Here is a 23,364-nt window from a genome sequence, read left to right as displayed (position 1 = left end):
GTATCTGATCTATGTTTTAGTCATTTGATGATAATTTATTATACAGCTTGTTAGAGTGACTGTCAAAAACACATTAAAAATACAAATGACATAAAGTCGTGCCCTTTAGAAGGATAACTCATTTATAAGCTAAATATATTTCTATAAAATAACCTGAAATCTTTCCCAGAAGCAAATCTAGAATCGTACTCGTGAATAAACACCATTATTGCCACTGCAAACAGCTACTTAAGAAATCTGCTCCCAATTAACCTTATAGACAAATGAAAAACCGCCTTCTAAAAACGGACACATTTATTTCTGTAAATATGTAAATTCCTCAGCATTTGTACAATGTTGAAATAAACTGTTTTCAATCTGTATTTATAGATCAGAGTTGGGAGCAATTTCTCTATCCTTTACAAACAGCCTTGACTGCCTACTCTGAGTTCAAAACTGCCTTAAATGTGTAATTTTTTGTATACAAAAGGCATTCTAAAATTGTATTACGCAGTTATTGTGCTAAAAGAATGACCCTTACCATGCTTTGTTTACTGAATGTCAAATTTTCATTTGTATTACAGCTGTGTACCACAGCAGTTTCGGTTTTGTATGAAGGGCAACTAATGCACAAAACAGTCAAACCACAGAGCAGTAATTAGTCTGGAAAAGATCAAAGTGTGCTCTTCTAAATCCAGCCAATTTGCTCTGGGTGTGCAAAACCAATAGTCTTTCTTTTGCTAAGGTCTCTTATTAATTTTTGCTTTCGTTTGCTGCAGAGCAGCTGCTTTACTGTCAATCCAACATCCTGCTTAAAAAAAAAATCCATTTTGATGCCACAAATGCAATTTCAATGGGTTTAGGAATAATAACCAGCTTTTTTTCCCACCCCACTTCTAGGAGATAGAAACTTGAAAGTTTTCAGCATCTGTAAAGTGAAAGAAAGCAACAGAAGGCATAGCACTGTTTGGATTTGTTGCTCTAGGAAAAGCTGAAGAAGAGTGATCTGTAAATATTTCTGCTTTTAGTGCTTTTAACCAGCTCTGTTCTTATCGCTGTATGTCTGCTGCTCTCCTCTCCTTTTAACATGAGTTCTTTTTATCCTTATGGTCACATTGTGGTTCTTCATGGAAATATTAAATGATCCAAATTATTAATTAAATTGATTATGGCAGAAAAAGTTTAATGAATAGTTTACACCTTTCTGGATGAAAACACTAAAATCAGTAGTATCACTTGCTATTTTCTTGATGTAATTATTATTATTTTTGACTGAGTATGGAAGTGGTAGTTGAGGATAATAAATAAACTTTATCACAGGAGGTGGTGAATAAAACTTGTGAAGGAGAAAAGAGTACAGTACCATCACTTAAAAAATGAACTATGATCTTGTAGAATACACTTTAAGTGTAGCGTATGCATTTCTCCCCTTCTCCATTTCTGTCATTTTGCCTATCAATGCTCTCTCTGGCAGAAAGTAGAGAGAGAAAAAAGCTGGTGAGTTTATTGATTCCTATTAATATGGCAGTTTTTCTGTAACTGTTACCTTGAACTCTGCTCAATTTTTTTTTTATATATATTTTTCTTAGTAAATTTCTTTACCCAAGCAATGGATAATAACATGTATTTTCCTGTCTTCACAACAAACCATTTACATTTGATTCTGAGTTATAATCCACTCCAAATATGTGCCAAATATTTGTTTTACTGTCAATATCACTAGCTTACTAGACACTAAAATACAGCCAAGAAAAGCAAAAAGTGTAATGATACACAGAATTTGCATAATGAAAAGAAGCACATGCAGTCATTTACAATAATTGATTCATAAACAAATGCATAATGTCCATGAAATGACCAAATAGGTTTATTCTGGAAATGTTTTCAACTGAACAGGAATTTAGTGCTTTTGAAAAGTAACAAAATGACCATATAGTTAAGATATCTCAACAGGTACAAATCAGGCACTAAATACTAACGATGACATACTAAATTAACTTCAGCTTCAGAGCTCTTCATCCTTTTATAATATTATTTGGTGTCTTATTATAATTTGTGGTTACCTCTACAGCCCTTATGATACATTCCATTCTTTTTCACTCATCATTTTTGGAGGGACCAACTCTGAAGATGATGGTGTGATAGGAATACATCTTTGTTAGAAATGAATTAAATATATTTAACCTACATTTACAGCTGCTATTAGATAAAGTCTTGAGGTTCAAATAATACCTCATTAGTTATCTTTCCCGAGAATCTTGTAGGACCTTACCTGAATCTCTCTTATAAGACAAGTTGAAACATGGCATTTAGCAGGTAAAATGGCCTCATGGAACGTATACACAATCTCATTTAGAAAATTATGAAAATCTGGACTGAGATTTTTTTTTGTTGAGGTATGATTGGTACACAACATTGTATTAGTTTCAGATGTACAACATAATGATTCGATATTTGTATATATTGTGAAATGATCAACACAATATGTCTATTTAACATCTGTCACCATATATAATTACAGAATTTTTTTTCTTGTGATGAGAATTTTTAAGACATACTCTCTTAGCAACTTTCACATATGCAGTACAATATGGACTGAGATTTTTAAAAAAGCTATTGGGGAGGGACTTACCTGGTGGTGCAGTGGTTAAGAATCCGCCTGCCAATGCAGGGCACACCGGTTCGAGCCCTGTTCTGGGAAGAACCCACAACAACAACAAAATAAAATAAACTAGTAGCCTTGCAGATACCGATGATGTTAGGATACCATGAACCAATCAACTCAGTAATGGGTGCCTGAGAGCCAGGAGAGGCAAAATGAAATGACAAAATTTTCAGTTAACTGAAGGTAGCAAGTGATGAAATAAAGTTGGAGACTCTGGCAGATGGGCTTGATAGTGATCACCATCCAAGGAGAGCTAAGCACAGGAGAAAGTCTTGTTCTTATCCAAAGACTCAATGGCAAAAACACAGTATAAGAGAAATGACTTAACAGTACCACATGTAAAAGATTTAAGAGTTCAGTTAATTTTAAGCTCAGTATGATGTAACTGACCCTTCTCCTCCCCCAAATAAAGAAAAACAATCATTTTTAGGCTGTATTAATCAAGTAATAAAGTGTAATCTTATAAGCTGACTCTTAACTCTGTAAACCCAGCCTTCTGAGATCAATACTTATCTCTCATAGCATTTCAGATTCAGCAGGTATATTAGCTTTCTCTCTTAAATCTGCTGTTCTCCTGGTATTTCCTGTCTGGAAGGTCCTGTCTTGGTAAGTACTTTACTACCAATGGAGTTATTTATGCCCTAAACTAAGGAGTCCAGTTGTCCTTATTTCAGGTCTTTCCCTGATCCTTACATACATTTGGTTTTCCATGTTTTTTTTTTTTTCATGTTAGCCATTGTTCATCCCTCTCCGTTGCCTAACTACTCTACTCAACTGTCAAATAGTTTCCTAGCTTGTCTGTCTCCAAACTTGCATAGCTATCTACACATTTCTAGAGTATGCATTCTAAAACTCAAATCTGATTTTGTTATTTCCCAACTCTAAACCCTTCAATAGGTTTTCATTCAGTCTTCCTGTTATCTATGTGCCCTATCCATGTGGTCATCCATGTACAATGCTTGATGTCAGTCTATTTATCTCTTGTAAAAATAAAATACAGTGTGTGTGTGTGTGTGTGTGTGTGTGAAAAAAAAAAAAAGAATATGATACATTCTTGCTAGTCAGTATAGATTTTATTTTCACCTTTTATAAACGTGGATTGTGAGTTACTCTATAAAATTTTTTAAAAAAAAGAATATTTAGAGCATGCATATCCAATATAAATGTAAATGTATATACATATAAATATTTATTTATTTTGTACAGATAAAACATACACAAAACAAATTTAAAAGCAATGAGGTACAATAAGAATTTAACTCATTCAAAATATCAATCATTAATAGAACATCTAATCTATTTTTGTGATGTATTTAAATAGGCTTCATTACTTTTTAAAAACTTGACTTAACATTGTTTTGATATAGTGATTCGTAGTTCAGTTTATTTTGATACTTGCTTTTGATTGCTGCAGTGGCTATACACAGGATACTTCAAAAACAAATAGAAGTGCATCATTGGCTATAATTAAAACACAGTTTTTATTTTTCAATCTCATCCAACAATTATCCAATCTTTTTTTCTGAAATTCAGGTAATACATTTCCATCTTCCATAATTTCAATCAGTTGTTCTTGTGAACTAACTAAAAGGCATTACATTTTAATATTTTTTTTTAACAGAAAGAGCCCCACTGAAACCCTTTATTTACAAAATTTGATAATGTTAGAAAATCATCTTTGTGCTTTTAAGTGTGCAGGTGTGAGAACGACACTTTCACATTGTTTTTTGGTGATGAAATTGCATAATAATGGAAACAGTGCCATTTCAAATATGCTCTGTCCATGCCTGTTTCTTTTGAAAAACAGTTGCTTTCTCACTCATGGTTAAACTCTCATCTTTATTCTGAAAGGACAGATTAAGTCTATTTATTAAAGAATTTTTCTGCAGCAGTTTTAGGTTTATAACAAAATTGAGAGGAAGGTATAGAGAGTCCCCATATACCCTCTACACGTGCCGCCTTCATTATCAACATCATTCTCCAGATGGTACACTTTTTACCAAAAACGAACCTACACTGATACATCATCATCCCCCAAAGTCCATAGTTTACTTTAGGGTTCCCTCTTGATGCTGTACAGTCTATGGGTTTTGACAAATGTATAATAATATATATCCATCATTCTAATATCATACAGAGTATTTTCACTGCTCTAAAAATCCTCTTTGTTCTGCCTATTAATCTCTCTCCCATCTTCCACCCGGGGCAACCACTGATCTTTTTATTGTCTCCATAGTTTTATCTTTTCCAGAATGTCATATAGTTGGAATCATACAGTATGTAGCTTTTTCAGTTTGGCTTCTTTCACTTTGTAATATGCATTTAAGTTTCCTCCGTATCTTTTCATGACTTGATAGCTCATTTCTTTTTAGCAATGAATAATATTCCATTGTCTGGATGTACCACCGTGTATTGGTGAATGGATATTCACCTACTGAATGACATTCTGGTTGTTCCAAGTTTTGACAATTATGAATAAAGCTGATGTAAATATCCCTGTGCAGATTTTTGTGTGGACATAATTTTTCAACTCCTTTGGGTAAATACCAAGGAGCATGATTGCTGGGTTGTATGGTAAGAGGATGTTTAGTTTTATAAGAAACCACTAAACTGTCTTCCAAAGTGGCTGTACCATTTTGCCTTCCCACCAGCAATGAATGAGAGTTCCTATTACCCCCACATTCTCGCCAGCATTTGGTGTTGTCAGTGTTTCAAATTTTGGCCATTCTAATAGGTGTATAGTGTTATCTTATTGTTGTTTTAATTTGCATTTTGTGATGACATATGATGGGGAACATCTTTTCATATGCTCATTTTCCATCTATATATCTTCTTTGGTGAGGTGTGTGTTCAGATCTTTTGCCCATTTTTCAATCGAGTTGTTTGTTTTCTTCTTGGTGAGTTTTAAAAGTTCTTTGTATATTTTGGATAACAGTCCTTTATCAGATGGTGTCTTTGGTAAGTATTTTCTCCCAGTCTGTGGCTTGTGTTCTCATTCTCTGATGTTGTTTTTTTTTTGCAGAGCAGAAGTTTCAAATTTTAAAGAAGTCCACCTTATCAGTTATTTCTTTCATGGATCATGTCTCTGGTGTTGTATCTGAAAAGGCATCACCATACCCAAAGTCATCTAGGTTTTCTCCTGTTATCTTCTAGGAATTTTATAGTTTTGTGTTTTACATTTAGGTCTATGATCTATTTTGAGTTAATTTTTGTGAAAGGTATAGATCTGTGTCTAGGTTACTCTTTTTGCATTCAGATATCCAGTTGTTACAGCACAATTGGTTTAAAAGATTGTCTTTACTCCATTGTGTTGCCTTTGCTCCTTTGTCAAAGATCAGTTGCCTATATTTATGTGAGTCTATTTCTGGGTTCTCTATTGTTCACTGATCTATTTGTTTATTCTTTTGCCTGTACCACACTGTCTTGATTACTGTAGTTTTATAGCAAGTCTTGAAGGCGAGTATCATCAGTCCTTCAACTCTGTTCTTCTCCTTCAATATTGTGTTGGCTATTCTGTGTCTTTTGCCTCTCCATAAAAACTTTAGAATTAGTTTGTCAATATCCATGAAATAACTTGCTGGGATTTTGATTGGTGTTTATTTACTTAAAAAAATCTTCTAGGTAGTATGCTAATGACAATCTATTCTCATCATAGAAAAGGTAAGAAAATTTTGGACATTTGCCTATTTGTAAAAGAAAAATATGCAACTCATTTTATATATGAATGTTCTTTTTAAGTTCTTTGCTGTGAGATAACAAATTTCTGCAATACCGCAGATTTGCATGATATTTTTTCACCTCATTAAAAGGTGATTTTAAAATATTATAAAGATATGGACTACATTTGAAAGGCTTTGTTTTTGTAAAATTAATGCCATCAGCAAAATGTTCATCTGGAGTCACCATTTTTGCACCCAAATTTGCCTTTAATGATGCAGGTAATGAATTTTACTATGGTGCTAACCTTTTCCCTTTATCTTAGGATATCTTTTTTTTTCTTTTAGTCAAGTTTGTATTTATACTCAGTATTTCCTTAATATCGTGTTTTTTTTTTTTTTTTTTTTTTTTTAATGAACATTTGGGTTTATTTCAACAGTAAGTTTGAAACTCTTGCTTCTGGCAAGAGTACTACAGTAATTATATTAGGAATAGACAATTACCTATACTGTCAAATATATAAAAGTTCCTTCTGCATTTTCCTCAACACTGATCAACAAGCAGATTCAGTCCACATTTGCTTTCATCTACTGAGTGTACCCAAGCTTCTTCTTCAGAGATTCTGGCATCTCAGGTGGAGGGGGGCGAGGGAGCCTGAAGTAGACCTTCACGGAGTCATAGATGAACCACTGCAATGCAGTCAGAGTGCCGATCATGATGATACGGGCAAAGAGTCCCTTCCATACACCTCTAAATCCAAGTCTCTGGAGGACCAGAGACGCACTGCTACCCTTCTCTTTATTCAACACAGACACCACAGAATCAGCAGGGTGAGAAACAATGGCACAGAAGACTCCAGCTATGTAACCTGCCACAAATGTGTGAACCAGCTGCTCTGGCTTTGAACATTCACTTCGGCGCTTGGGAATCACAAACTTGTACAATGCTTCAACAGTACGTTCAAAGCAGGCGAACTTCATCATGGTGTATGGTATCTGTCTCATCCAGAGAGGAGCAACCCCTTTGTAGAATGCCTTTAAGCCCGCTTCCTTATACATTTTGGGAGCTGCATCCCTCAAAGTGTTAGCATATCCTGGTTTGGTTTGAATTCGAACCTTAGCAGCTTCCATAGGAGCCAGAGCGATGTCAGCAAAGAATTCAGCGCTGGCAGAGGCAGCCAAATATAATGATGTGCGCCAGAGATAGGCATTCTCCTCTCCAAGCATGTTGCTATACAAAACTTTGAAGACTTCATAAAAGCCAAATTTGCAGAGCCCTTGCATAGAGTAGCCAATGAAAGTCGGAGCCCATCCTTTGGCCAAACCACGAACACCATCTTCTTTGAGTGTAATTGAGAATCCATTAAATATGCCCTTGTACTTTTGTGGGTCCACCTGCATACGGCATTTCACTAAATCCAGAGGAACAACAGCCGTGTGTGTCAGACCACAACTTAAGACCCCACCAAAGCCACACAGTGCGTAAAACTTCGCGGAGCCATATTCACAACTGTATTCTTCCACAGGGGCGGCTGCCAGCTTGCGGGAGCGGCGGGGTGGGCCCGGGGTCCCAGCGGGGTTGCTGCGGGGACCTGCGAGACCCTCTTGCACCAGCTGCAGGTGGGGCGCGTTGAAGGGGTTCGCCCGTGCCAAGTGCGCCACGGACGAGAACATCTTCTCCCTAAGATGGCGAACACACCACCGCTCCCTCGGAAAGGCTGGGGCTCACAGAGCAACATAGTGTTTTTAAAGGATGTCAATACTAATGAGAATATATGCTCTCCATTATATTTCACTTTATTGGCTTGCAAAAAAGTTCTTCTAATAAATATTAAGAGCAGAAACATATTAGAAATATCTATAGTTTATCCAACTGTTTAGCAAATTTTCTAGTACTTATTTCTTCAAACATTTAGCTCTGTTTGTCTATCTATCTATCTATCTAATGCATTTTAATTAGTCACTGTCTTAGGTTGGGTTCTCAAAGAAGTTGATCTTGAGGCAAGAATTTGAGTGTTAGCAACTTATTTGGGAGGAGGAGATCCCAGGAAGCATGAATAAGGAATGACAGAAGTGAGAAAAGAAAGGAGGGAATGATCCAATAAAGGAGGTGTTATCAAGCAAGTTCCTGCTGTGGGAAACGGGTTCACTCCCATGGAGAGCTCAGGAGCCAGTACAGAATTTTTCTGAGTTGTTCCACTTGAAGCACAGTAAATACTCTCTGACTCTTGTCTGTCTTCGGCTAGACATTAATCATCCAGTACTTCTGGCCTACCTATTTGCAGATCTAGAGAGAGCCCTCAGGTACAGGGATACAGGTGTTACTGTAAAATGTAGTCCACAGGAGTAGGGACAACGTGTGCCTAAGGTGTGTGGGTGGGGTCACTGCATCATCTGCTGCTGTCTCCATAGGCCTTCAGAATGCTTTTGACCATGTTTCCTAAGGCAGAAAGAAAAGAAGTATTTTTAACCAAAGTTATTACTATTGAGTAAAAACTCTGCAAAAGAGGCTTATAAACTTTATCGAGTTTAGTAAAATTTGTAAAGTCTTCATATTCTACATGTAAATCCATATCTTAAACAGTTTTTTCATATATATATATATATATATATATATATATATAGTCAATGACTTAACAGATCTGAATGTATTATTAGTATTTTTACCTGACAAAGAGATTATACAAGGAGTAGAAGGATCATTTCTCCCTCTTTCTTAGCTCTTATTTTGCTTATCCTATTAGAGTTTTTAGTTTGGGGTTTCTTTGATGAGATCTTTTAAAAGTCACCTTTCTATTTTATGAGGGTTATTTACTTTAAAGTAGCTAATATATGCAGCATTTTTAATAAAAAGATGGTCATGGCCAACTGTCCAGGTCTCCACATTGTGGGATTCCCATCTTTCCTTCAAGATGCTTTGCTTACACGTCACTGTATGTGACAGGTGACAGTTTGACGTTTAAACCTATTGAGGGTGCCGGTATCAATACGAATGAAATATTAGTAAAGCTTAATATTTGACTAGTTCTTGAAGTAAAAATCAAATAAAATGGAAGTTTCATATTTTATCCCAGAGGATCATCTGGTGCATCCTTTTTGGTATCTGCACCCCAGTTTGGAGATCACTAGACCAGAGGACAATGTTCAGATGCCTTAGCATGGCATACACAGTCCTCTACCATTTGACCCTCGCCTACTACTCCAACCTGAGCTCTTGCCTTGTCATGCTTCATACCCAGCATTTCAATTATAATGAACTTTTTGGAGTTCCCTGACTTTATCATGTTGAGTCTTATGTCAGAGCTTTTGCTTATACTATTGCTTCTTCCCAGAATGCTCTTTCTCTTTGGATTCCCTGGTAACATCTCTTCTATGAAACTTTTCCTGGCCCTTTCCCACTCTCCAGGGAGCACTGAAAACATACTTTTTTGGAACACTACTGTATTCTCAACCTTAGCCCTCATCCCTTCTGGTGAACATATTTGCTAACATTCTTGGCTTTTCCTATAGACAATTGTCTCCCTGAAATCAGAGATGTCTAATTTATGTTTGTATCTCTAGCACATAGCCCCAAACAGGCACAAAATTATGCTTGTTGAATTAACCTCTGAAGGTGATGTTCCTATTATATACACTGTATTCGTCAGTCAGCCTAGAGGATTGTGTGTAGCTCTGGGTGCCTCTGGAAGAAGGCTTTGGAAAACTGATATGTACTCAGAGGAAAAGAATTTCAAACAATGTCATGAGAACAATTCTAGCCTGGGACCAATGTATAGAATAACAGGGAAGAGGGATTTGGTTTTAACATAAGGAAGAATTATCTAACAATTTGAGCTGCTTGAACATAGGATGAATGGCTTTGGGACACGGTGAGTTTCTTGCTATTGGAGGTGTTGAAATAAAGCCTGAATGGATAGCCTCCTTGAGCAGGCTGAACAAGGGCTTAAAGCATCTGGAGTGATCATAGTGAGTGGAGGAGAATTTAGATAATCTTTGGATTGTAAACAGTCAAGCTGAGATTTGAAATCATTTGATATGTCTAGTGGTAGGTCTAAACTTTAGTAGATACTGCTTCAAAAAAAAACGCACATCAAGGCTATTTTAAGTAAACAATTTCTCTGTTATTCAGAATGTCTGGATCTAGATGATACAACAGTAATGCAGCTTTGCCTCTCTTGAGTCAGGCTAAGCAAGGTTCTGAGCATGTACTGATGCTGTTATTTTTCTTTGTGAATATAATGAGACATCTAATCTCCTTCCTCTTTTCATCTTAGAAGTAGGGCACCTTCACTCCATCCTAACATGGATTTAAAATTTACAGTCTAAGAGTCCATAACAAAGAGATAGTGTCTCTTGAGTACTGGAGAAGAGGCAGTTATTTTATCTATATATTTAGAGCTACCTGGGGCAGAATTTTAAAATAAAATATTGAGTCAGTTAAACTTAATTCAGGAAATAAATAGTATATCATAGGCATAACACTGTAGACAGTAGAAAATAATCTATAACACCTTTAAATGGCATGAATCTTATAATATAGAGACTGAGGGATTAGCAGATGTAAACTATTATATATAGGATGGATAAACAACAAGGTCCTACTGTATAGCACAGGGAACTATATTCAATATCCTGTGATAAACCATAATGGAAAAGAATGTGAAAAAGAATGCATATATATATATAACTGAATCACTGTGCTGTACAGTAGAAAGTAACACAACACTGGAAATCAACTATACTTCAATAAAATAAATTTAAAAAAAAATAAAAGAAACCAAGACTCAGTGAAGTTAAAGGGACATGGCTAAATGTTGTACATGTATTGGTTTCAGAACCTAGACCACAACCCATCACATCTAATTCCACTTCCATGGTTTCTCCATTTTACTACACTGCCTTAAAAGTTTAAGACGTGGTCCTACCATGAAGGATTTTTGTAATCTCATAAAGGCATAAGACATATTCATAAAACAATTAGAGAATAACAAAAGTAAAATCAAGTACAATACATGTGTTACAGCTAAAGAGTAGTTTGGAAGGTCAACAAGGTGAGAAATCACAGGCTAGAGGATATGGACATTTTTATTAAGAGCAATTTTGAAAATAGCTCTGAAAGATAATTAGGCTTACAAATTTTTTCTTTGGTTCCCAAAGTGCATGTTGGCTTTGTCCACATTCATCAGGGCCTTTCCCTCTCTTTTATTTCTTTTTAGTTTTACTACTACTCATACTGGCCAATAGGATGCATGCATCTAATTGCAGCAAATTCTTATACATTCCAAGTGACCCCCACAAAACAGGTTGCCGTGGTAACCAGACAAAAAGGGACTGGAAAACAGAAGCAAAGTATTTACTTAATGTCTGATGGGCTCTCTGCACGATTTTCATGAGACCTGTTGCTGGCTTTCTTTTAGGTTTGGATGCCAGTCTCCGCTTATTTTTTAAGCCATTAAAAGATTAAAAACTTTATTTGGCCTTTTTATATAGAAAATTGTACTGAGCAGTGAAATCACAAATATTGATTTTATAAGTATATAAATCTTATTTAGAAATGTTGATTTATTACACAGAATTAACCCAGGAGCTTGCAACTCTTGCCAATGGAATTAAAGGGAACAGAAGGCTCATTAGATGATGGTGAAGTCTTTTAAGAATGCTACAAGAAAGGGAGGTGACAGTAGATTTGAAATAATTTTGTTAAAGACCCTCCCATTTATTTTGCCACATCAATAATAAAGGTGTTCACTAACCAGTTGGGATAGAGACTTCCTTGCTAATTATTTTATGTTCAAAGTCTTTAATAGACTACATAATTAGTACAATCTACTGTGTTTTGGATAGTTTTAATCCTTTGGTGAAGGAAGATTTTGGCAATGAAACAGAAAGTCATTTAGGCTCATAAAATATGTCTAACATTTTCTGAATTGGGGAATAGGACCCGCTCTCGTCATTCCTAATATTGTCTTGGTACCTCTTTGAAGTACAGAAACATTAGAACTTCAAAGGCAGTCCAGAAAGATGGCATCTGCAGCTTATGGCCAGCTCTGGAAGTGTAGACAAATATACAGCATGTCACTAGGTGGTAGTTTTGCTAGGGATGTTGGCATAATTGACTCTTCTTTATTTAGAGAGACAATTAAAATCTACATACAATAAATTGCTTTATCTGACACTTGCTTTTAGAAATCACACACTTTGTATCTTGCAAAAAAGTGATTTTACAACATAAATGGCATTAGTAGGAGTAGAAGACAAAGCTGGATGTTTGTTTGGAAACTTCGTCAACGGGAAGGAAAAAGGTTATTTTATAGAGGAATAGATCTTCTATGGAATGTTGCTGGTCTGTGATGTAGACCCACCCACTTGCATATTTGGAATTTGCTGTATTGAACTAAAATACCTACTTTGCATCTTTCTAGGCTAGTTCTCTTAATTTAGCAGCTGAGCGTGGGATTCTTGGAGGAAGATTTTCTTTCAATGAAGGGATTTGCCTCTTAGGAGTAGAGTCAACACAAGGCCAAGCTAATTCTGCTCTAGGGTCACAAGGAAAAAAAGGTAAAAAAAGAAATACAATTTTTTCCCATATAAAGACCACTTGTTTGTAACAACAACAATAACAATAACAAAACACTCAGAAGAATGTTCATTATGTAACTGTATTAACACCTTAAATCTGATCTAGGCTATTTTTGTACTTTGGGATGAATATCTAATCCCTCTGACTTCTGAATTGGGCTGTTTATGTGAAGGATGGTAATGCATGCAGCCTTCACCAGTATCAACAACAATCTGGCTACCATGTAGCCATAGAGGAAGAATTAGAGCCAATGTGAAGTCTAATTCCTATTTGGAATGTTTCTGTATTGCAACCTCAATTCAGTCATTCTTTGGAAAGGAGGTGGCAGGTTTGAGTGAATTTTTAGAGTTAAGGTCCAATAAGAACAATCGTCACTGAGCTCCAGCCTAAAGGTTAATAATGGAAGCAGATTTTGCTCTGAGGAGGTGGTTTGGTAGATACATTCCCATGTTAAAGTCCCTGCATATGATATCTAGTACATGCAAGAAAAGGCCAGGCTTTAACATCAAAAGAATGTTGTAAAGAGTTCTTTACTGAAGTTAGGGAGATTGGGAGAGTAACTACGTCCTTTGTCTGTCTCCAGTGAAAAATGTAGACTCGTGGAAATAAAGAAAGGATTTATGCTAAATTTTTTCTGACTTGTCCTGCAGCAACATTTAAATACTTGGTTTTCTAACTTATGAAATGAATGATATTGACTTTTCCTCACTTAACCAGAATTCCTTCACTGTTCCATTTCTGTCCAGTGAGCAAAACACTAACCGTTGTTCCTGGGTGTAGCCTTAATTAATAGTCTCAATTATGTGAAACATTTATTTAGAGTCTTCAATAAGTGGCCTAAGGATAATTTAAAAAATTGCTCTCCCCCAAAACAACAACTTGCCCCTCTCCCCACCCCCCCTCCCCCACCCTGCAGCCTTTCCTTGAGAGCGTAAAGGGTCTAGTGGAACGAACTCAGCTGCTTTCCATTTGTTAACCCGAGTCTGGTGAGCCTTGTCAATAATTCCCTTAAGTGTCCAAAGGAATCCCTCTCTTTGGCTTCCTCTCTCCCACAGGGCCCATTATCTCTATTAGCCTGCCTTAGAGAAAGAAAAGACATCCGAGACATGGTCTAACTTCTCTGAAGTCAAGGATGCCTTCAAAAGCAAAGTTTGGACAGTTGGGGGAGGGGAAGCAGAGGAGGGGACAACGGGGAGGAGGGAAGGAATTGTAAGCAAAGGGACAGCTGGGGATTGGCCCATTCTTCCCAGGCATTCTGAGGAGCCTCTTTTTTTTTTGAGTAGTAAACATTTATTTTGAGGACTTTCTGGTGTGACCATGTAGTTAAAATAAAACCACATTACATATCATGAATCAACTTGGCCTCTGTAGGTTCTTACTAGTGCTAGCTGATCTCATACCTTTAAATTTTTAAAAAATTAACTGCATTGCTCACTCACGTATGCAATAGAAAAATTCATGAAAATCACCATTATTGTAGTACTGTCTTTTCTGTCTGTCGCTATGCATATTTTAAGTTACTGAATGCTTTTTGAAAAGAGGTAGTTTCAGTTTTGACCACCTGTAGTAAGTTAGGCATTACTTCACAGTTCAGAGAGTAGCAGTCTCTCCTTGGAGAGTTCTTGCCTATCACAAAGAAAAGCTGTGCCCTTTATTGGCTAAAGCAGCAGTGTTCAAAACCAGTTGGTAAATTTGGGATTGACTGGATAAAGGTTCAATACTATTAAAGGATTAATACTATATTGTGAGCCATGATGCTTTTCCAATATGCAGTCATCTTTTGCTTATCATCAGCTGGTATTCCATGTTGTGCAGTGGCTGCAAAGAGAGTTACAACAGATTTAGAAACATACCAACGAGACATTCATAGATGGTAAGAACCCCAGGAAAAGCCAATGAATGATTAAGTCGCTCCCAAATCCTCAATAAAGTGGCTCAAGATGACAGACTGATACCAATCACTTGTATTTATTTCAGGACATAATATACTATTTTGACCCATGGATGATACTAAACTATAATCCTGTTAAGTATCTATAGGATATTTTATTTTTGTAAAGATAGGTCCTTAAAAAAAAAAAAGAGATTAATAACATATCAAAATTAGATTAAAAACATAGGTCATTGCTTTCATTCTCTGTCCTAGTGTTAAAGATGTTACAAAGACACACAGACAATCACCCGGCTGGTCTCTTTCGGGGAAGCTATATTCAAGTTGACAAAAAGTACCCCTACATTTACAGACACAGCTGTTGTCAAAGGGGTCTTTCTCTGATTTTAGCAAATAAAAACAGTCCAAATTGTATTCTTTATACTAGGTGATTTAACTAGTATATACCATGTTTGGCACATGGTATTTTTCTCCTACTGGAACAAGTTCTTGTTTTCTCAAAGCCTTTCCCCAACTTTTCTAAAATTAAGCTTAAATATCATTTATTTCAAGCCTTCGAAGTAAAATGCTATCCTCATATATACATGCACCAGGTTGGTATATTCATATCTATCCTTTCCAATTGCAGGCTAAGCAAAGACATGCATTTAGAGCTGTATTAATGTATTAAAGCAAAAGACAACCCAACTTAATATCAAGAGAAATTGTGACCTTCCATGTAGTGCTTGACAGTGAAATACTGATTTTGACACATTGTCTTATTTTATTCAAATAGCAGTCTGCTCACACATGGTCCAAGAACACCCAAATAACAAAGCAATGATTGGTCTTCAAACATTATAGCCAATGATGCCACGATTGCCTATGATCTCGCCAACATAAAACCACATCCACACCTCAGTGGCCACCAAACCATTCAGTAGAGCTTCCTTAACTGTGAGCTGTTTGAAGCTACCAGTTTGAGCACTATTGATAATTTTTTTCAAGCTCTGAATAGCTGTAGGGATCTCAGCAGGGGTTGGAGGAACAAGCTCAACCTTGGCATAGTGCCAAAATGTGGCCAATCGAGGCTTCGAGTAAGTCACAGCAGTTCTGACCAGCGCTGGGGCCTTCTCTGCGAGGTTATGGACAAACTGGGCCATGGTTCTAGGACGGAAAGCCCGTCGCCCCAACTCTGTGGAGCCTCTTTAGAGGCAGTGAAGAAAGTAAAATCCAGAGGCATCTTTTTAAAAATGCTGTAAAGGTTCTGACTTCTTAAGCTGATCTACGTAAGGAATAAAGATGAGAGAAATAATGCCAGCCAGCTGGCCAGGTATGAACCCAACCCAATTTTCACTTACATTTGTTATTTTGTAAAGGGACCATTACATCCTCTATTAGGTAATATACTAGAGGAACCAAAATGGGAAAGCTATGGCATCACATGGTTGTGGTCCTGGACCAAGATCTAAATAGGTACTCTCAAAGGCTATCCCAATTGAAGGAGTGTGGGCTCTATGGACATCCGTTCTGACAAGAAGCCATAGATTTTTAAAAATATTTAAGTTTACACCTTAAATAGCTTTGGGTTAAGTGTGATTAAGAAGGAGGGAAATTTTGAAGAGAGAAGGCAGGAAATTTTTTCTTAATGGACTAATTCGTATTTCATTCCTAAAACTCAGCCAGTTGCTTCTCTTACTAACATGTCATGCAAATATTTTGTTTTCTTAGGGAATTGAGGACAAAATTCCACTTCTGAGGAAGAGAAGATTGAGGATTAAGTAACTTTACTATTCAAAAAATAGCTTTTTCCAAGTATAAAAATAATCCATGTCCATTATAAAAAATTAGGGAAAAGATGTGATGGTGAGATATCCTATTCATTTTTTAGGAGTGGAAAAATGGTTTTGAGGGAGCTGAAGAACTGAAGTAGTTTTTATATATGTTTGACTCCTAGTGAGGGGCCAAACAGAATGTTGGGCCTTCCTGGAGGATTGAGGTTGACTTGATCATGACCTGGCTCAGCAGACTGTCATAAGTATTTAAGGATTAGGAATCTGGGAGGCAGTGGTGTTACCATTATTAGGTCCACCTGGCCCACGGGCACCAGATTAAAAGCTGAGATGCTGAGGTTTACAGCTGAGAAGGAGTTTATTGACAAGGCAGCCAAGCGAGGAGACTGGAAAACAAGGCTGAGATCTGACTGCTGGAAGGTGGAGGCGGGGCTGGGATATTTATGGGATGAGCAGGGTGGTCTTAGGCGTGGTAAAAGGTGAGGTAATTGGCGTTCTGCACAGGTGCATCCGGGTTACGTGTTTCTGCGTAGTCAAAACGGAGGCGCTGAGCGTGATTGGAGGGTGGAGTTTCCTGGTCCTCTGACGTCACGAGGCCAGTCGGAGGACGCCTGCACAGGCCCAGTTTTAGCGTCGGTGGTTCCAACCTGCCCCAGCCGGCCTGCACTGGACAAGAGCTGACTCCAAGTTTCTGTATACCAACTGAGCTGTGTGAAGATAAGAAGGTATGCAATTAAAGAGAAAAAAAAGAAAGAAAAGCAACCTAACTAAAGCGAGCTTAATCCATGAAGGCAGTTTATAAGCAAAGAGGTTTTAACAAGCTGTTCCCATATCGGCTGTTCTGTAAGACAAGCTCAAGAATTTCTATAGCTATCAGTTTCTGTTAACTCTATTGGGCACCGTTACAGTGGTACTGGTTCATCTTGGTGTCAAGTTTGAGTGATAGTGGGACTATAATTTTGGACTATTCTTCTGGTTAATGTGTGGGGATACTGTATATTTGTGAATAATTCAGAAATCCGGGAGTTTTCAAGTGAATTTTAAAAAATTATGAAAATCCTGACTTGTTGGTTCCCTTTATGTTTCTTCTCAGACATATCTAGTTACAAGGAAAAATTGGGAGCTACTCCAACTTTTTTTCCCCTCTTATCAATTTGCCCTGATTAGGGGAGGAAGGGCTGCAGAATTGGTTTGGTCATCATACCTTCAAAATTTAGTTGCAATTCAAGATGTTCTGAGAATTAGCACCATGAGACCATAATGTAGCATCTTTTTGCATAATCAAAAGATTCCTTTGCTGAGCTGAAATGCCCTTTTAGTGCTTTGGGGGTGATCCCTGAGCAATGCTTTATCTGCTTCTGTACATCTATGAGAAAATAAAAGGCCTTTAAGAAAGCTTCTCAAACGAAGGTGTAAACCTCAGAACAATTGGAAACAAACAGTACCCATTTCCTCTCCCACCCAGAATGTCTTCTGTGAGCTTGCCCCAGAACCAGAAAGGGAAGGAGGCCTAACTACACTTTTATCTGGAGGTTGGAAGCTGGAGAGAGGATTGAATTGCCAGTGAACTTTGCGCTGTGATTTCATAGTGAAGTGGCTGCATCTGTGCCACCTGTTGATGGCATGATTGGAGCATTATTCCTGGCTCAGCCTCAGCACCATTGATAACTCTGCTTAACATCACCCCGGGGGAGGCTTTATTGGAAGCCCAGTCACTTTGCCTCGGCAATGGTGTACATTGGTGCCCCATTCAACCCTTTTTTCTGACATTAGCACATTTGAATGGGCCACCAGTGAAGCCATTCAGCGAGAACATACAACCAGGGATTCTGGGTGGCCTAGGGCTGAGCTGAGAATTCTCGTTAATGGACTGTGAGACTTAGCCTATTGAGGTACATGAACTCGGTGACCAAAGAAAAGTGAGACAAAGATGTCCCTCACAGGAACATGTAGGTCAGAAGTGGACAAAGGCAGGCATGGACCAGTCACAGCTGTTTGATTACTGAGCTGAAAAGGGAACACGGATCCCTGTGGGGGGCCCGCACGACTGATTTGACAGAAATCTCAGAAATGCCCGCACACTCTGAGAGGAAGGCATTTACCAAGATTACAGGCGGTGTGTGAAGTTATTTTAAAAATGTTTTTTCCTTCCACTTGTCTTTGTGGTAATTTCCTATTTGGCGGTACTTAGAAAAGGCCCCCAATAACTAGAATGAAAAGAAAGGGTCGCGAAATTGAACTGGAAAAAACATGCTTAAAAATGAAAGGTGATCGTGGGCAGCGTTGCCCACGTCGCTGGTGCTCTGAGTTATTTTCAGGCTCTGAAGGGACCAGAAAATGTGCTTTGGGAACCAGAACTTGTGCATGTTTAGGATTATAATTTTAATACATGAGTATAATTTCAAGACCTTTTTACTCCAAGATATAGGATAAAAAAATACAGGTTTTCGAAACTTTGCAAAAAGATAAAGGTTAAAGAATCATTTTGGATCTATCAACATTGTTAATTATAATAATAGCATGCTTAATTCTGATTAACCCTGCACTGTAGCTTCTCTCTGTGATAAGTTTCTGTGGGAGAGACATTGGTCCCTTACTCTTAGATATGTGATCTATGTAAATGTCTAGAGAGCTAATACTCAGATGCACATGAAATTTGAAAAGTGTTCTGTAATTTTTCAAAATGCCATTTTAATAACTATATGAACACTTAATTCCAAACCAACTTTATTTATTAAAACTTGATTAAAAATTTTACAACTTTTTGAGACAGCAATATATTTTAAAATATTCAGAATTTTGGTTTTATGAGATTTGGGGAACCCAAAAATACCTGTAATCTTGTTCCATAAAAGGAACTGAGAAGAAAGTGTTTTTGTTTTGTTTTGTTTAATCCTATCATAAGTAACGCAACTATTTTTATGGGGAAAGTATTCAATATTAAAAAGTGTGACTGAAGGAAAAGGAAGAGTCACATCTTGAGAAGAGTCATATCCATTTATACTGAAACAGAATTTTATGAGGGAGGGGACTTTGGGGTCCATTTAGTCTATTGTATCCATAGTATGATTGAGACCTACAGAGGTTTAGTAGTTTGCCAAAGACCCATGTAGTACCTGGACTTAAAAGCAGCACTTTATCTCATTATGGGAATTGTTCCTTAGGACAGTAATAAATCTTTCTTTGTTAAGGACTAGAATCCTTAAATTTAGGAGATGTTTTACCTCATGTTGAGTTTACTAAAGGTAAAATTCATTTACATGCCATCTATCTATCTGTCTGTCTATCTATCTATATCTATGTTGGTTATGATATTCCATTACATGTTTCCCAAACTTTTTAAAGCTCTAGAAAAAGATAACAGGAACAATATAAAAACCTGACTCCCCCCCCCAAAAACTTTAGAAACAGTCTAGTTTTGCCTTTTTTTTTTTTTAGCATTTCTAAAATCAATTCCTTTTCTTTCCACCTTCCTCTTAAGAAGTCTTTAACTTCTTTTTTAAGTATATCCTGTCTAGTCTACTTCTACTGTTTCTCCTTTAGGCTACTTCAAAATGTGTGGTAAAATAATGTTATCTATCTGTGTTATTCAGAACAACTTGCCTCTGGAAACTCTTCAATTTGAGTCCTTAGTTGCTTTGTAGAGAGGGGTCCAGAATATACCGCCCCCAAATATGCATATTTATGCATAAATATGCATATTTATGCATAAATATGCATATTTATGCATAAATATGCATAAATAATCTTTGGCATAAAGATTATTTTGAGGCAATTGAGAAAGTCACAGAAAAAGTTCTCTACCATCCCCCTTTCTGCCTAAAAACAGGGCATAAATTTCCCTTTGTAAGGGTGACAAAAATTTCCGTTTGAAGAGGTGTCCCCTCTCCTATGCCAGGAAGACCTGGGAAACAGCACTGAGATGGGTCTTCACAATAAACCTGATTAAACAGCCACCTTCCCACAACTTACCACTCTTAGCAGCCCCAACCCCCTTTTCTGTGTCTAGTCACTCCTCCACAATTTATCATTCTTTGTTAAAATGATAGATAAGGACCCCTCCCCTGAGGATACTTCTTTCAGTTTTCACTTTTCTGTGAAGCCCCCATGCATGTAAAATATTAACATCAATAAAGTTTGTATACCTTTTCTCCTGTTACCTGTATTTTTTTTCTGTTTAATTCACAGGCCCCCATGTTCAGAATCTGAAAGGATGCAGGAAAAGCTGTTTCTTCCCGTACACTAGGTAATCACTAAATTTTCTCTCCTTCTCCAATCAAGCCTGTCATATTGCTTTTTCTCCTCCAGTATCCCACTCTTTAGTGCATTGTTCTTCCATGTTGTCTTTCCTAACATGGTTTTTCTCTCATTTGCATCATTCTTTTCAGTTAAAAATTTAAAGTCTCAAATGCCTTTCTGTTAGTTAGAAATGTCCTGGCAATGAATGGAAATGGTCCCATTATCACATCGCCGTTATTATTATTTTTGGAGGGCATGTCTTAGGGTTAAAAGAAATGGGAATTTGTTTGTAAAATTTGAAGCTATCTTTTCTACAAGTAATTAAGTCTTTGGGTTCTATTTTAAAGGATGATGATTTTAAATATCTAAATTTTGTTTGAAGATACTGTCAAAGCATAAATCAGTTGATTACTGTCTGTGGAAATATCAAAGCTTTCTCGTATATAAATTAATGGGAATAGGGGTTAATTTGGGTTTCCATATCTTTATTTTTTCACACAAGAAACTGCTGGGTTTGGATTTATTACAATATGAATAGTATAATAATAATTTCCATTTAACCAATGATACTGTGTATGAAGAACAGTGTTAAGCATTTGACATGAATTCTTGAATGCATTGAATCCTCATAACAATCCTATAAAGTAAGCACTTTATTATCCCTGTTTGACAGACAAGGAAACTTGAGCTTTGAGAGGGTAAGTGACTTGCCCATGGTTACCTGGCTATTCAGTGGGGCACTGGATAGTTTTTGGAAGTGGTCTAGACCTGGTTCCTTTGAAGAAACAAGAGCATCATTAGTAATTGTATCTTACTATGCACTGTGAGTGTCCTTTCCTTTTATACTTTATTAATGACACAAGGTGTTTTCCCAACAGTTCAAGGTCTGTAAGAGCACAGCCAAGGGCAGGGAAATGGTACTTGGATGAGTCAGATTACCAGGGTTGTAGCTAAGACCCATAGCCACAGGGGCCATCGTGGCTGGAGGATTGTGGGAAGGGGCGTACTCAGCATTCCAACCAATGCCTGGGTACAGTTTTATTTGACTTTGTTCTTCAACATGGGCAGCTGGCTAGATGAATGTGCTAACATGCTCTTATTCTCGTATTCTGATACTTGCTGATTCTGATTTCTGGTCCCACACCTCTCCATTCCTTTTATCATTCAAGTGGTCTGCTTTCTGATTCAGTTTCTCTAGGAAACAAATGAAAATATTTTCTGAATTGTGAAAGTCCAAATTATCAAATAATGTACTGTTACGGTTACATTTCTGCTGTTTGGATGACTATTCTGCTGTGAAACTTCACCCAAACTTCTGGTTTAGGAAAAGTCACCTTTACAGTTTTCATCAACGGAAAAAAGAGCAGCATTAGGTGTAATTATAAATTTTGATAAAGTGAAGCACAAATATGTCACATTTCATGTTAACAACAGATGCGGGTCAGGACACACTACCCCCAAATATGGTATTTTGGCATGTAGAATATTTTAAGCTGAAGGAATTTGATAAACAGCATGTGCAAGAAGGACTTTCTGACCTTCCCCTGAACCAGATATAAAACCCTCATGTGAGAGATGCCCTCACTATACCCGGAGGAAAGGAGCCTCCTTATGTCTGAAGACACAGGGACACAGAGAAAATTCTGAATGAACAGGCATTGCTAAGTTTCCCTGTTTACTCCACTTACTTCATGCCCTTTGTCCTCTCATATTTTCTCATGACTTTCTACTCTAAATGAAACCTAATGTAAAAATGCTCAGGTTTAACCATTTCTTTGGGTCTTCCTTATGAAGGTTCCCATGACATGTGAAAAGTATATTAAATAAACTTGTATGCTTTTCTCTTGTTAATCTGTCTTTGGTTACAAGGGTCCAGTCAAGAACTTAGAAGGGTAGAGGGGAAAGATGGTTTTCCTCCCCTATACAGCCTACATGAAAGTCTTACGAATTGTCTGAAATAGGCTTCTACCCTCTCTCAAGAGATAGAAGGACAAGCACTGCTCATAGTAGGCTGACAAGTCAAAATACAAACCCACCTACACCTGACACTCCAGCTTACTCCAAAGGGGGTAGAAAGTTGGCAGCAATGGCTGGTGCCATATCGCTAAGGAGAAACACAGAACAGACACTTTTACAGTCACCTTGGGAATTTAAAAAAATCTGCAGGCTAAGGTCCTACCCAGACCAACTAAATAAAAATATTTTGGGATGGAGTCCAGGCATCAGAATTTTTAAAAAGCTCCCTGGGTGATTCCAATGTGCGACCAGGGTTGAGAAGGACTGGTCTATCACAGCATACGGATGAAATATTAACCACGTATAACATTGTACAAGGTCCTTTGGGAGATAGGGAAATTAGAGTTAAGACATGCTCCTTGCCTTTTAATTTGGTTCACAACATTCTTGCCACAAAAATGGTTACTAATAATGTAATGCAGTCGCTTGTTGTTAGTAAGTGATGTCATAGTTTCAGTGGAGAGAGCTTACCAGAGAGCGGGAAGCATGTAATGGTGACTAAAGAACTTCCAATTCCTATCCTCATCCTGCCTAGCAATAATAGTCGCTGCCTCCTGTGTGCCAGA

At 37.3% G+C, this 23,364-nt stretch overlaps 2 pseudogenes across 2 annotated transcripts; both read right to left on the bottom strand.

Moving 5' to 3' along the window:
- Positions 1–6,724: 6,724 nt before the first annotated feature.
- On the bottom strand, positions 6,725–8,018 carry LOC309656066 (solute carrier family 25 member 3 pseudogene; annotated as a pseudogene). Its single transcript has one exon. The product of its transcript is annotated as a solute carrier family 25 member 3 pseudogene (transcript).
- A 7,496-nt stretch (positions 8,019–15,514) lies between these two features.
- LOC309656118 (ATP synthase subunit g, mitochondrial pseudogene) lies at positions 15,515–15,964 on the bottom strand (annotated as a pseudogene). Its single transcript has one exon. The product of its transcript is annotated as an ATP synthase subunit g, mitochondrial pseudogene (transcript).
- Between the last annotated feature and the right edge of the window lie 7,400 nt (positions 15,965–23,364).

Source organism: Balaenoptera physalus (genome assembly GCF_965194825.1).
Source record: "Balaenoptera physalus genome assembly, chromosome: 2".
Lineage (NCBI taxonomy): Eukaryota > Metazoa > Chordata > Mammalia > Artiodactyla > Balaenopteridae > Balaenoptera > Balaenoptera physalus.
The sequence above is the reverse complement of the archived record's forward strand: the minus strand, read 5'-3'. Positions and strand labels throughout refer to the sequence as shown.